Raw genomic sequence first — 14,717 nt, 5'->3', positions numbered from 1 at the left:
CGCTGGCGACACCACCGGGCATCCAATCTGCTGCGCCAACGCCACCAGCCGCCTGCCGCCCAGCCCCTGCGCACAACCGCCTGCCTTCGAGAGCTCTCTCTCGCTCTTGCTCTTTCTTTTTTTTTTTTTGACACAGCTGTGAAGTCCCATTTTGATCAGTGTTGATAGCTTATGAATTCCAAAATTGACAAAATTTACAGAAAAATGAGGATAATCCATCTTCCTTAGCAGCCTGTCAGGAGCTGGCCATACTTCATAATCTCCAATTACAGATGCTATTTTCCGACATTTACATGCAGATATTAGAACCAAATGAAAATGAGAAACAAAGAGAGAATGGAAATGCAGCTATTTATATGTATAAAAGACAAACAGGTAAATTCAAGACATTTAGATTGGATTTGGGGTCCCTTTAGGAGGCTGGAAAGAGACAGCCCTGAACACGTGGGGTTTCAGAATAAAATGGTGAGACACGTGGCCTCGTCAGGCCTGCCCATGGTCTGGCAGTCTGGGTTAAAAATGGGTGAGCTCCACTGGGTCAGCTGGGGATGCTTGATTTGGGTGGGGGCATGAAGGGCATCCCTCAGGGTTTTGAGGGGACTCTGGGGATCACCCATAGCTCATGCTAAGCCATCAAGTCCACACATATTTCACAAGTGAGTGAGTTTAGACCCTTCAACGTTCGTTTTAAGAAATGGCGTGTGTATTGCAACGGGGAGGCAGGAAATGCCACTGGAGTCCGCTCTCTCTCCTGGGCAGATTTCAAAAAGTTGGCGCATCCTGGTGACCAGTGCATCAACTGCTCCTGAGTAGGAGACGTGTGAAGGTACCACTGTCTGTCAGAAGGGCTCTGGCCAGGTGCACCAGGATTTGCACCAATAAACTTCTAAAATGGGATATAAATAATAAAATTAATGGGGAGAGAAAGAGTTCTGATATATGGATCATCCGCTCCCTTCTCGAGGCTAATCTGGCTGAGGGAGGAGGGTCTGGGAGGAGGCTTTGTAATGAAAATGTTCTTCCCATAAAATTGAAGGGAGAACAGCCTTGTTGCCCTCGCAGCTGTATGTGGCACTGGCTTCTGGAAAGCCGGGGATATTAATTAGCACTGCTTTGGATTAAACTCTCCCAACCATATCGGATGGTATGATTTTTTCTCTTTGTGAGCTTGACACGGATTGCGAGGAGAAGTCTGCCCGGGTTTTCCCAGCTTACTATTATTGCTGAAGTTTTCTTTTATTTGGGGATCAAGCCTCTTCCTCTCCCAGAAATGAAAATGAGGCATTTCAGGGTTTTCCAGGGCAGTTGGGCAGAGAGAGGCTGTTTTGTTGGAGCAGGCAGAGGAGGCAGAGATGGTTGGACAAGGAGAGGTGCCTTGAAAGCTTTTGTTTGTGTGAAGCCTGTTCCTGGCCAGCAGTTTTATATTATTTGAGGTTTGATTTGTGGGAGAGAGGCGAAGGAAATAAGACGAGGAGGCTAAATTTAATGTATATCTGTGTAACAGAGAGAAAAAGGAATTGTTAAAAATCAAACTCCAACCAAGCTCTCAGAAGTGTGTTTGTTTACACGTCCAGTCTCAAGGCCAAGGGCTTGCTTATTTAAGTAAGTTATAGGTATTAACGCAGAAGAATGATTATTATGCTTTGTTTCCAGGTACAAAATGCAGGATTTGTGAAATTAACACACAACTGCAAAATGCGAACCTATTTTCAATAATTAAAAGCGAAGCTCTAAGTTAACCTTGATAAAAAGGCAAATAAATAGAATCACTGTTGTCACTGTGCTAGTTTTTTTTTCTATCATCTACATGAGCTAACATTTGGCCTTGGACATAATAGCTAAAACCTAAGCCTAGTGTCTCCTGCCTTCAGTTTCTGATCTCTCTAAAAGCCAGATTACCTTCCGTAAAGAACACAGTGCCTGGGCCAAGCAGTCAGATGCTTGATTTTTCCTTAACGGTATTGGCAATGTCACGTTTCTGTTTGTTTATCTATTGTTTCCCACTGATGTTAAGATTAACTGCTAATTCTGACATATAAATCTGAGCATGGCTGTCCTCTGAGTTTATCGTGTAGGCTGTCCTCCGAGTCTAAGTGGGGAAAAGAAAGAATAAAGTTAATGGCGTCTGTGGCTGAACCCATCTGGAAACGTTTCCTGCGGGAGATCGTTCTTGAGCCAGGGTTTCAAGGGGTGGATAGACAAGGATCGGCAGAGAGGAAGGGAAAGGGTACTCAGGGAGGGGGAATATCAAGACCAAGTAGGTGTCTGAAAGGACTGGAGCGTGTGAAACCATCCCTGGTCTAAGAGCTGGCATCTCACTCCCTGGGCCCAAGCACCTCCTCATGAGGCACTCGGAGTCATGGACAGAACCTAGTCTGACATTCCCCCTCCCCGCCCCAGCTCACTCGACTCCCCTGCCCTGTGTTCTCTCATCTGTCCCAGGATGGGGTTGATGACAGTTGGCAGAGAGGTGGTACATAGCACTTTAAGATCTTGGACTTGGGGTCTCACTGCTAGGGGGTGATTGGGTGTGCCTCACTTTCATCATCTGCGGAAGGGGGGATAATAATATCCACAGGGTTGTTGTAAGGATGAAATAAATGAATGTGTCTTAACACCTGGAATCACACCTGATGTGTAGCAAGCATCCGGGGAAGTCCTGTTATTCTGACTGTTATGAAAAGCATGTAAGGGTCTAGGTGAGAGCCGGTATAGGCTTTAGACTTGCAAACCAAGGGGTCTTGGTCTTCTCAGCCTTTTTTTCTTTTTTTTCCTGGTGCTTCTCTTGCATGGTTTCTGTTTGGCCCTTGCAATCCTTGGTGACAGAGAGGGCACTCCCTCCCAAGACTGCCCGTGTTTGCCTTTGCAGAATATCACCCTTTAGAAAGTTCTGTCTGATAGGGAGCAGATGGGGTGGAGAGGTGGCCTCTGGCCTGGGGAGTGTGTGTGTGCGTGTGTGTGTGTGTGTGTGTGTGTGCATGCACGTGTGTCACCACTCAGCAGCAGCAGGACAGAGGTGGTGGTGTTGGGCAGGGGCATCCAGGCCTACCTCCCTGCCCCCACCCTATTGATCTTGCAGTCCAGAGGGAAATCTCCTTTCTTTATGGCCCCAAGATAACCTCTCTCCTCCTGCAGCTGGGAAGTCAGTCCAAAAGAAAGTGCACTATGAGCATCTCGAGGTGCCCCCTCCACTCTCATACCAGGTACTTTAGGATGGGGAGAGGGCTCCCTTTGCATGCCCCCGTTCAGGGCCCTCGCTAGCCAATAGACCTGCATTCCTTTGGGGGGTAATGAGTCTCTCTGCCCTGCTCCCTTCCTAGCCCTGTAGCAGAGTGGGACATTGAGCCCCCCCCCCCCCCCCCCCCCCCCCCCCCACGCCATGGACCACCTGGGAGAAGTCCATGAGATTTGGCTGCCTAAAGATGGAGCTCTGATTTGGGAACTGTCTCTCTTCTTCTTCATGTCAGGATCTGGAGCTGCTCATCACACAGACAGGCAGAGCCTGAGCAGGACCTGGGGCTCCCAGGTCAGGGTGTCCTCTTCCTTCCTCCCCTGAATGATTCCCGTCCCTCCCTCCTTCTCTTCTTTCCTTCCTTCCTTCCTTCCTCCCTTCCTCCCTTCCTCCCTTCCTCCCTCCTTCCCTTCCTTCCTTCCTTCCTTCCTCCCTTCCTCCCTCCCTCCTTCCCTCCCTTCCTTCCTTCCTTCCTTCCTTCCTTCCTCCCTTCCTCCCTCCCTCCTTCCCTTCCTTCCTTCCTTCCTTCCTTCCTTCCTTCCTTCCTTCCCCCTACACTACATCTTCTTATCACTTAGGAGGCCTTGACCCCTGGATCCTGGCTCTCATATTCCAGAAGTGGAGCTTAGTGCTCCAAGCCTTGTCATTTCTTTTCTTGCATTTGGGAAGGCAAGAGCTGGAATGCTCTGAGCCCAGGGCCTTCTCTTCCCCTCTTCTGGCAGAACTCTTAAGGTTCAGGGTGAGCCATAGATTCGTTTGCCCCTTCTCGCCCTCTCTTGCTCAGTTTCACTCAGGATAGGTCCTATCTGAGTGACAGAGAGGGCACTCCCTCTGCCTACTGGTGGGATCCAGCTTCAAACCAGGCCAGAATGCTGCCTATAGGCATCTCAGTGGGGAAGCAGACGGGGTTCCAAATTACTAGGATAAAGTAGCATGGAATGAATGTCCTAAAGGAAGTGCAAGGAAAATGCCTTGGGAATTCAGAGAAGGAAATGATCTATTTCAACCAAAAATCTAAGGAAAGCATCAGAAGCAGATGCCATTTGATCTTGACCTTGGAGGACAAGGATTTAGACTGGGGTGGGGATGGGAAGACCCTGTGAGCAAAGGTATTGGGTGTAGTGACCTGGACTGTGAGGGATTAGTGTGTGCAGTGTGGTTGGAGTAGCGGACGCTGTTTTGGAAGTCGGGTGGATTGGAGTTGAAGCTGGAAAGGTCCGTTGGAATTTGGATTGGGGCTGGTATGGTTCGGCTCAATATTAGCTGGAGGCAGCGTGAAGCCAGAGAGAGTTTATAAGCATAGAGCATTCTGGTTGCAAATAGCACAGTGGTTAGAGGCGGGAGAAAAGGAACACTTAAAAAAAATCATATACACAATCGCTTTCCATTTCTAATGAACTTGTAGTGAGCCCTGAGTTGATTGAGAACAGCGTGAGTCAGCCAGGTGATGAGGTCACCAGAAGAGCAGAAGGAAGCTTCTTATGCCCCAGTCAGAGAGAACACGTCCAGAAGGAGGAGTGGACGACTGTGAGCCCTGCATCGGACCCAGGAGGGAGGGACGCTGCCACCCGTGGCCCGAGAGGACATTTGTTGGGACTGGAACCCCAAGACCAGTGTACGATGGCCTAAAGGGACAGTTTAAGCACTTCCTCAAGGCTGAGCTGGGCGGCCTTGGAGTGGTTGCCTCAGGAAGCAGTGAGTTCTCCATCACTAGTGGGTTTCAAGCATCAGATAAAAGATCAGCCTTTGTCGTAATTCCCGAGCTCCTTTGGGCCCTGAGATTTGGGGCCCATAAAATTCTCTAAGTGGTCAGGGAGGAAATAGGGGACCTCCCGGTTAGTCATTGCTGGGAAAGTTTCTCTTGGACAGAAACTACAGTATCTCATTTCAACCCCCTCCCTGGGGCTTTCCCTGCTACTCCACGTCACCTGGGAGTGCGTCGTGGGGGGTGTGCCGGCAGGCTGCAAACAGAATAAGGAGAGATGAGTCAGTTACATTTCGCAGGTCTCTTCTTGGAAGCCCCTTGGTTTCACTGCAATCCATTGTGGCGCAAGCACGGGCACAGAGCAGGAGAGCCAAATGAATAGAGGGCATGTCTCACCCATGCCCTAGTACTTTCTGATAAATAAAAGCACCCTGAGATCACTTATCCTCTCAGTGACCCTGGGAAGCACCTCTGGTACTGTCAGCAGAGCCGGGCCAGGGTACCTGTCCCAGTTCATTTGGTTCCACGGGCATTTATGTCACATCTGTTCAGAGCTGGGCACTGGGCCAGGAGCTGTTGTCACTAAGATGAGGGAGACATAGTTCTATCCTCATGAAGTTCACACTCTAGTTGGGGCATGAGGGCCCTAAACAATTAGGTGTATGATGCAAAGTGATAAAGGTCGTGACAGAGGTATGACCACTTTGGTGTTCTAGGAACACACAAGAGGGGAAATCGGGGAAAGCTTCCTGGAAGGGGCAGGTCATTCAGAATCCTTGGCAGTTCGTTCCCTAGTCAATACTAACAGTACCAGTGTAGGTTATGGAGTACTCTTGAAAGCATCATTTATGTTCGCTTGTAGCAAACATTTTTTAAAAGTTTAATTCATCTTTCTTTTTTTTAACTTTATTTATTTTGAGAGAGAGTGCACGTGAGAGTGGGGGAGGGGCAGAGAGACCAGGAGGGAGAATCCCAAGCAAACTCTGTGCTGTCAGCCCAGAGCCGGACACAGGGCTCAAACCCACGAACCATGAGATCATGACCTGAGCCGAAATCGAGAGTCGGATGCTTAACCTACTGAACCACCCAGGTGCCCCAGAAGTTGAATTCATCTTTTATTAGGTTTAGTGGGGATGGAATGCTAAAACCTTGTTTTTTATTTTTTACCCTTTTTTAAATTAAACTTTGATTTTGAGATTATTGTAGGTCCACGTGCACTTATAAGAAATAACACAGAAGGATTCTGTATACCCTTTTCCAGTCTCTCCCCGTGGTAACATCTTGGAAAGCTATAGTACAATATCACATCGGGATAGTGGTGTTGAGAGACTTAAGATACAGAACGGTACCCCCAACACGGGATCCCTCCTATTGCCCTCTTCGGCATTTTTCGAGTGTTTGTTTACACGTCTGGCCCCGAGGAATCAACAAATGAGAATAAAAAGGACTGCCCTCAAGGCCTTGACACTCTTATCACCTACCTTGTGCCTTCTCACAACCTTGTGAGGAAGGTCATATATCCTCATGTAACACATGAGAAAAGGGACCGAGAACGTGCCTGGCCTAGTTCCACATAGCACGAACTCGGCCCATCTTCCTGGATCCAGGGCTGGTGGGCTTCCTAGGCCATATTCTTCCCCTGATCACTGCCAGGCGTCTGGATTCAGGGACCTGGGTAGAATGGGCGACGCCTTCACTGACCCATAGAATGTGGGCTAAGCCTGACCTCAGCCACGTCAAGGTGAAACCCAATGCGCACGTCGTCGAGGACCACACCTGCGTGGAGCACAGACCCTGGGTGAGGCCTCAAAGGCAGAGCGGCCCTGACAGTTCTGGTCCATCTCCCTCATTTGACAGCTGGAGTCACTGAGACCTAGAGTAGGGCGGGGTCTGCCTCAGGTCGAACGGGAGTCCAAGGCAGTGTCCGGTCTCCAGGCTCCCTGCCAATTGGTCTGATCCACTATAATCAAGACAGAACTATTCCTTAACATATGTTGTGCAGGTGCAGTTTTTGTGTGCCCAGGTTTAAAAGTGTGGAACCTTCCTCCTCCTTGCTTGCAGACTCAGAGCTCTCTCCCTAGCTGGAAGAGTGGAGTTCAGCCTGTAGGTGGGGCACTGCAGAGAGGAAGACGTCCCCCTGCAAGTGTGTGAGCTTTCTCCTCAGGGCTTAGGTAGTAAAGTCTTCTCTAATCCCAACTCCGCTTCTGGGGTAACAGGCCAGCACTGAGCTTGGAGCTGGCACACCTGGGCTCCCCTCTCTGAGCCCCGTCCCTGTGTCTGCCTGCACCCCAGGATTCCCAAGGACGTAATGGGCCTGCAGGGACTTTGCAGGCTGGAAAGGGCCAGGCACACCGGAAGCCTTATGCTTCCTGTGTTTGGAACCTTGGAGTCCCTGAAGATGGAGAAGGAACAGACTTCAAGAGAGCAAATTCCTGGCCGTTTCCTCATCCTCTGAGGTGCTCTCATTATTCTGCAGGTGTTTGTTGGACAGCTGATGGGTGCTGGCAAGTGGGGTCATGACTCAAATACGTGCTATTTCGGGTTTTTGACTTTAATTATGGAGAATTTCAAAAGTAGACAAAATAGTCTAATTAACCTATAAGCATCCTGCCCCTGGATTCAACGATTCTCGACTCATGGCTAGACCTGTTCCATAGGTACCCCCACTTCTCCCCACACTCTGCTTTATTTTGTAACAGCTTTATTGAATTTGAATTTTTATATCATAAGATTCACTCAGTTGAAGTATACAAGTCAGCGATTTTTAGTAATTTATGGAGCTGTGTCACCAACACCAACAGCCCGGTTTTAGAACAACCCTGTCACTCCAAGGAGATCCCTTGTGTGCATTCATAATCAACCCCTGTTCTCCTGCCAGCTCTAGCTGACCCCTGCTCTGCTTTCTGTGGCTGTAGCTCTGTCAGTTCTGGACGTCCCACTTAGCATCTGGCGTCTTTCACGTAGCATGCTTCTGAGGCTCACCTGTATCACATGCCTCAGAGCCTCGTTCCTTTTTACTGCTGAACAGTACTCCGCTGCATAGAGAGACCACATTTATCCATTGTGTACATAGACTACAGGGTAACTTCAGTGAACTCTCTTAGTTTTATTTTGAAGCAAACTCCAGACATCGTTTCACTTTATCTGCAAATGTTTTAGAAAGACTTTAAAAGATGAGGCCTGGGGCGCCGGGGTGGCTCAGTCGGTGAAGCATCCGACTTTGGCTCAGGTCATGATCTCATGGCTCGTGAGTACGAGCCCTGTGTTTGGCTCTGTGCTGACAGCTCCGAGCCTGGAGCCTGTTTCAGATTCTGTGTCTCCCTCTCTCTCTGCCCCTCCCCTGCTCATGCTCTGTCTCTTTCTCTCTCTCTCAAAAATAAATATCAAAAAAAAAAATAAATGAAAATAAATAATAAAAGATGAGGCCTTAACAAGCATAATAACCATGACTCCATGATCACATCTAAAAAGTTAGCAAATCTGTAATGTCCTCAAATATTTCAAATACACAGTTTGTGTTTGCATTTACAATAGTTTCATAATATGTCATAATAATTCTTTCACAGCTGTATTTTTTACAGTTTATTTGTTGGAATCAGGGTCCACACTGCGACCCACTGATACGTGTCAAGTCTTCTCTAACCTATAAGATTCCCTCCATCTCTCTTTTCTTGCCTTGGAATTCATCTGTTGAACAGGGCACCCACACCTTGTCATGTGGCCAGTTATAGAGGCAAAGAGCAACGGCGGTGGCAGGGGGAGTGGAGATCAAGTGCACGTCCTCAGGCAGCTGGGGAGGCAGAGGCCCGGGAAGGGAGACACCTGCCCCCAGGGCCGGGCTCCACCCCAGCTGCCTTAGGCATCCAGACCCCTCTGCCTCCTCAATCTCAGGTCATCAGGCCAGGCCCCGAGGACACACCTCCCCCACTCCAGCTTGTGCCCTCCTCTGGGAAGGTGTTAGGTGGGCAGGTGTCTGGTCCCACAGGCTGGGAGCAGTTGGCCTGGCACTGGCCCAGCTGCCGAGGCCATCTGAAGCTCGGCAGCGAGCCTGGAGGAGCTCAGCAGGTGACGGGGAAGCCTCTCTGGCCGAGGTAGCCACCAGAGGTAGCCAGCCCTGCAGCCTTGTCCCCATGCCCTGCCCTTCTTCGTGCTGCCCTCCTTCTCACGTGTCTGTGTTTCTTCTCTCCTCCATGCTATGGCAGTGGTGCCCCGTGCTGATGAGACAATACTTGGTGCAGCCCCAGGCAGTCCTTTTCCAGGTAATTTCCTAGGGACCCGAATGACGCCCAGCACCCACGTTCCGGGAGCACGTGCCTCCTGGAGTCCCCTTTAGGATTCCTTATCCCTTGTGGTGCTTAGTTTCCAAAGTGCCGTCCCTGTCCTTATCCTTCAGATCCTCGTGCTCGCCCTGGCAGGCAGGCAGCAAGGGGTTCGACTGAAATCTCCTTTTATTAATGAGGACAAGGAGGCTCCGAGAGCTGGCCTGGCCTGCCTCAGGTCACACAGGTGAGAAAGAGGCAGCACTGGGGGGAGAGCCCTGTGTTATTGCTCCTAGTTCATTGTTCTTTCTACCACAGGGTCAAAGGCTATGAGTGATACAGATAAACATGAGCTGAGGAAGTCCGCTCCCCTCCCCGAACCTCAGTTTTTCCAGGTTGGGGAAGATGACCCCGAGTATCCATCTGGCTCAGACACGGGAGAGTGTAAGACTTTCCATCATCTGGAGCACGGCGTCCGCTGTGAGGAGGGTGTGCATCCCTGGCGGGCTTGACCTTGAGCCCTCCCAAGAATCTGTGGCAGCAGGCAGAGAGTTTTATCCCAGTTGGTTGCCTTGGAGTGGACAGTCTGTGAATTGCCGACTTCGGTTCATTTATCTTTCTGGGTCACAGTCAAGGATGGCACCAGGGGGCCCTGGTGGGAAGGGAGCAGAAGCCCAAAATAATACTCTAAGAAAGAACCCTAAGAGCTCAGAGAAGTTGGAAATGTGGGACGCAGCTGTTGCCTTGTGACTGTCAGTGGTGGGGAGGAGAGCAGAGCTATGTTGCCAATGTAGGCGCACCAGCACACTTCCGCGCATGTGACTGCCCTTGTTCAGTCATCTTCAGCCCTTGGCTTCCCAAATAACTATGAGAAACAGAAGTAAATTGTCACTGTTCCCAGAGGCACCAACAATGCCTTCTCTCTTTTCTTTTTCTCTCCTGATCTTCCTTTTTTTCTTTTTCTGTCATTCTTTCTACCTCTCCCAGCCTCCATTTTCACAAAGGACTTGAGGTGTCCTGAAAAATAAACAATTACATGTATCTAAATTAGTAAGTTAAGGCTGAAAAGAAAGTTCAGAAATTATGTAGTGAAAAAGGGAAGATCATAACACCAGGTGCAAGCAATGATGTGGTTGTGGTGGTTTAACACTGAAATAGACTGAGCTTCCTGGCAGCCAATGCAAAAAGGGATATATAGTGGTTTCCAGTGTTCCTGTTGTTCAGCCACAGGCAGGTTAACCATTTATCAGGAGAAAAAACTGGCTTCTGGGGTACTGAATTGCAGGAGGGATTGGCAAGGACTTTGAATATTCAGTGGCAGTGTCTTCGGAGGTTAACAATTTTTTTTTTGTATGGTGCTTCTATTTCTTCTAACAAATGTTGAATGCCTGATATGTTATCACAGATGAGTGAAAACACTTCCCCAGAGCGTTTAAGGGTGGACAAGCGCATTGTTTTCTGGTCACCTGACTTGATGAGGGGAGAGGTGGGAGGGGGGCAGGGGAAGGTTGACATATCACTTGGAGTTCTTGTTGAAACACTTCTCAGTTAATTTTGGAGTATTGTGGTTGATGTCATGCTACTGGATCATATATTCATTCATTCATTCAAAAAGCACTTCAGGGGCTCTAGGGATGTTCCATGCTCTCAAGGCAACCTAGAAAGAGATAGACAAACAACCATTAAACATGGTGAAAAGTGATCATGGAGGTTTGTGGAAAATGCCATCAAGTGTGGAAGCATAGACAAGGGAGTCATGATTTCATTGTAGCATGTGGGGCCCAGGAATGGCCTCACTGAGGAGGTGACATTTGAGCTGGGTCTTGTGGACAGTGTAGGAGTTCTGTAAGTGACTGAGTGAGACAAGTCTTCCGGGCAGAGGCAGGCTGTAGAGCAGCCACTGTAACAAAGAAGCAGGAGACTGGAGAGAGTGCAGCTTCCTTTCAAAATCATAGCAGCTCAAAGGGACAGGCAGTGATGAGGACTTAGGGAAAAAGTACACACCAACCTAAATGGCAGCATCCCCTGGCTCGTACAGGAGCAGGGTGAGCACTGTGAGTCCCACCAAAGAGGAGAGACTAGACAGGGGGCAAGACCTGCAAGGTGGTGGTGGTAGGAGGGACAGTTGGCAAAGGGCTGCTGAGGGCCGGTTTCTAAGTCCCCTGTCCCCAGAGTCCCCACTCTTTAGGGACATTCACTTTACCTTCTGGCAGCCAGTGGTGGTTGGGAGACTGGATTTTGAGACCTCCTAGCACATGTGTAACACAAGTTAAAGATTTGGTGTCTTGGAAAGTTGATCCAAACTCAACTGTCAAAGTGACTGGGCTATCTTTTTGTAAAATGCTTTTTAGTTTATTTATTTTTGAGAGAGAGAACAAGCCAGGGGGTGGGGTGGGCAGAAAGAGAGGGAGAGAGAGAATCCCAAGCAGGCTCTGCGATGTCAGAGCAGAGCCTGACGTGGGACTCGAGCTCATGAACTGTGAGATCATGACCTGAGCCAAAACCAAAGGTCAGACGCTCAACTGACTGAGCCACCCTGGCGCCCAGTGACCGGGCAAACTCTGACGATGAATTTATGGACTAAAACAAAATCAAATAGCAAAAAGACCCTTCCAACGGGACATCAAAGAAATGAAGAAATATCCCTATTGGCCACCCTCTTGCAATTTTCTGAAACTCAGGTTGGGCTCTGCTTTCTTGGAGGAAATAAAGACTCTTCCTTGCAGACCCAGCTGCCCAGCCTGGCATCTAGGAAGGGTAGGTCTGGCAGTGGGGTGGGGAGGGGCGCAGGGATGCTGACTCTTCATTGAGATTGCTGCCTGGACTGCCTGAAGGTCACTCATTCATTTGTTCACCCATGTGTTCACTGTGCAAACCCTTCGCAGGCGGATCCCAGCCGGACTACCTTTCCGTCTTTGCCTCTTACAGTTTCACTTCCTTCAACTATTGTCATGTGCCCTGTTTCAGACCACTCCTGTCCTCTTCCCTCTGAACCTTTCTTCAGCTCTTATTAGCCTTGAGGGTTCAGGACAGCTCAGACCCGGGCTGAATAAAGCCCACGCAAGAACCCTTTCCTGGCCGCTTCCTGCTCCGTGGTCAATTAATGTCTCTGTGTTCCTGCTCCCCTTCGATAAAGTTTCTGGGGCCACATATCTTTTCCCTTGGGGTTTGTGGATGAAAGTCAAAGAGCATGTCTGGGCTTCACATGCATCTTGTGCCCAAGAAAGGCTCAATAAATACTGAACATTCATTATGCTCAGGCCTCCACCAGCGCCCTTGGTAACACAGACAGGAAGGGGCCCTGTCCCCTACCCCAGGGTCCCGGGAACCCTAGAAGACACCATCTCAGAAGAGACCCTTACAGAAGTGTTTTGACCTCCTGTCTTTGCTCATGGCGATACGCTGAAGGAGCTGTTCCAGTGAGCTTTACTTCCAAGGTCCTTTTTCAGCAAATGCCTAATGGCTAATGTCATGACCAAGTCTCCTTCTACAGGGAATGAAGTCTAGACAGTGACCTTTTCCCAACAGCTCCTTGCTGCATAGAATGAAGACTTTGCTGGTCCTGACCTAAAGCAAGAAAGATCTTTTCATCTCCACTTCTATGTGAAACAAAGATTTATAAAACAGGGCTTCTTCTTTCTGTGTGTGGGAACCTTGGGTATTTTTCTGTTCTAGTCCATTCTAATTTCGTTTTTTTTTAAAACATTGGCACTAGCAAATTGATTTCACATCTGTTTATAGGACAGGACTTACGGTATGGAAATCATTAGAGTAACTGTCAAGACTTTGGAGTCAGATTGATCCAGTTTGGAATCCTGGCTCTGGCACCTAGAAGCCGTGTGACTTTAGGCAAGCTACTTCCTTTCTATAACAAGTCTCAGTTCGTCATCTGTAAAATGGGGATAACATAGAACCTATTTTGTGGAGTTACTGTGAGGATTAAATGGAAGATTCAGGTAAAGCCCCTGACACAGAGCAATTGATCAATAAATGTGAGCTTTTGACGTGATTGTGAAGATTATGGTTCTTACTGCCCTGACACCTCATGGTGAGGCCAGTGGGGCAAAGGCAGGGCTCCTGCCTCCTAAGAAATGGTAGTTAGGAAGGGCTTCCTGGAGGAGGAGGCATTGGATCAGGGTGGCAGGATGACTAGGATCCACCCTGTGGTGAGCATCCCAGAACCACTTGTTTCCTCTTGAAGGGCAGGTTTGTTCCCAAGGATTTTTGACTGGACCTAGAGCCGACCACGTTAGATGCCTTTGCCTTTCCCATTTAGGTCTCCAATCCACCTGGAATTGATTTTTGTGTCTGGTATAAAGTAAAGATCCAATTTCTTTTTTCCCCCTTGTTTCTGAATGGATAACCAGTTACCCCCGCACTGTTTATTAGAGTCCATCCTTCCCTGCTGATTTGTACATCACCTCTCTCATATATCAAGGTTCCATCTATGCACAGATCAGTTTCTGGACTCGCTTCTGTTTCATTGATCTATTTATCTGTCCCTGTGCCAATCCTACCCTGTCTTAATTACTACAGCTTTATAGTGATATAGTCGGGGAGGCGTGTCCCTATCATGTCCTTCTCCTGTAGAAGCCTGTGCTGTTCTCTGCATGTTTCCGAATCAGCCTCTGCTGGAGATGATTGAGAGCCCCAGAGCTCTGGACAGAGCTGTCCTCGGTGAGACTCATGGCAGGTGCCTGGGCCTGCACCCTCGTGGACTCACTGTTGCCCACCACCCCAGGCTGAGCTGCCCAGGAAGTACTTTCTAGTTCAGATACAGAGAGAAGCACCAGGAATGTACCCACGTCTGAGTCCCCTCTGCCTGCCACTTGCTCAGTGGCTCCCCTGGTTCCCTTCCCTGTGGCTCAGTCCTCAGCATCCTCCCCAAGGTGCCTGTGTCTCCTTTCAGAAGGCGGCTTCCTTCCCTGTCCCTGTCTGCCAAGGATGTAACCCTGGACAGACAAGGATGTGCCCTCCATTGTGATGCCAGCGTCCTGGAGGGAACTGCTCATGCCAAGAGTTTGGCATACACAACCAAATTCTTTGGCTTGGGCGTTTGCAGATATTTTCTGTACCCGAAACTAGGCCTGGGGGTTGCGTGGAAGGAAGAGACCTGGAACTCACACTTCTAATTTGGTCTGTCTCTGAGTGGGAAGGCCCAGGTTGGCATCTTCTGGAGGCCATTTGACAGTGGCTAGGATGTCAAGGAAATGACTCATCACAAGCTCTGATTTCATGAAATGGCTTAAAGGAAGGAGCATGACCCTGGGCCAAGTGCCCATGGCTGCTGTGGACTTGCTAAGTCAGATGTGTGCACCTCACAATTTGCAGCACATAGTTTACATGCTGCCGGAATTCAACACACTTGCCTAACTGTGGTTCATTTGGTTTGATGTATTGGATTTTGAGTGAGAGTTTCTGGTGGACTACTCCCTGGACTGGGATTCTGCCCCATTGGCCATGGACAAAGCCCTCTTTGCCTTGGGCCTCAGTTCAGTCATCTGTGAATTGAGAGTTTGGC

At 49.1% G+C, this 14,717-nt stretch overlaps 1 protein-coding gene across 1 annotated transcript in view; it reads left to right on the top strand.

Annotated features, from left to right (window-relative positions):
• The window catches only part of PAX5 (paired box 5), a 191,577-nt gene that overhangs the window by 93,470 nt on the left and 83,390 nt on the right, over positions 1-14,717 (top strand). The window lies entirely within an intron of this gene.

The sequence above is a fragment of the Panthera uncia genome, chromosome D4, assembly GCF_023721935.1.
Source record: "Panthera uncia isolate 11264 chromosome D4, Puncia_PCG_1.0, whole genome shotgun sequence".
Classification (NCBI taxonomy): domain Eukaryota; kingdom Metazoa; phylum Chordata; class Mammalia; order Carnivora; family Felidae; genus Panthera; species Panthera uncia.
The sequence above is the reverse complement of the archived record's forward strand: the minus strand, read 5'-3'. Positions and strand labels throughout refer to the sequence as shown.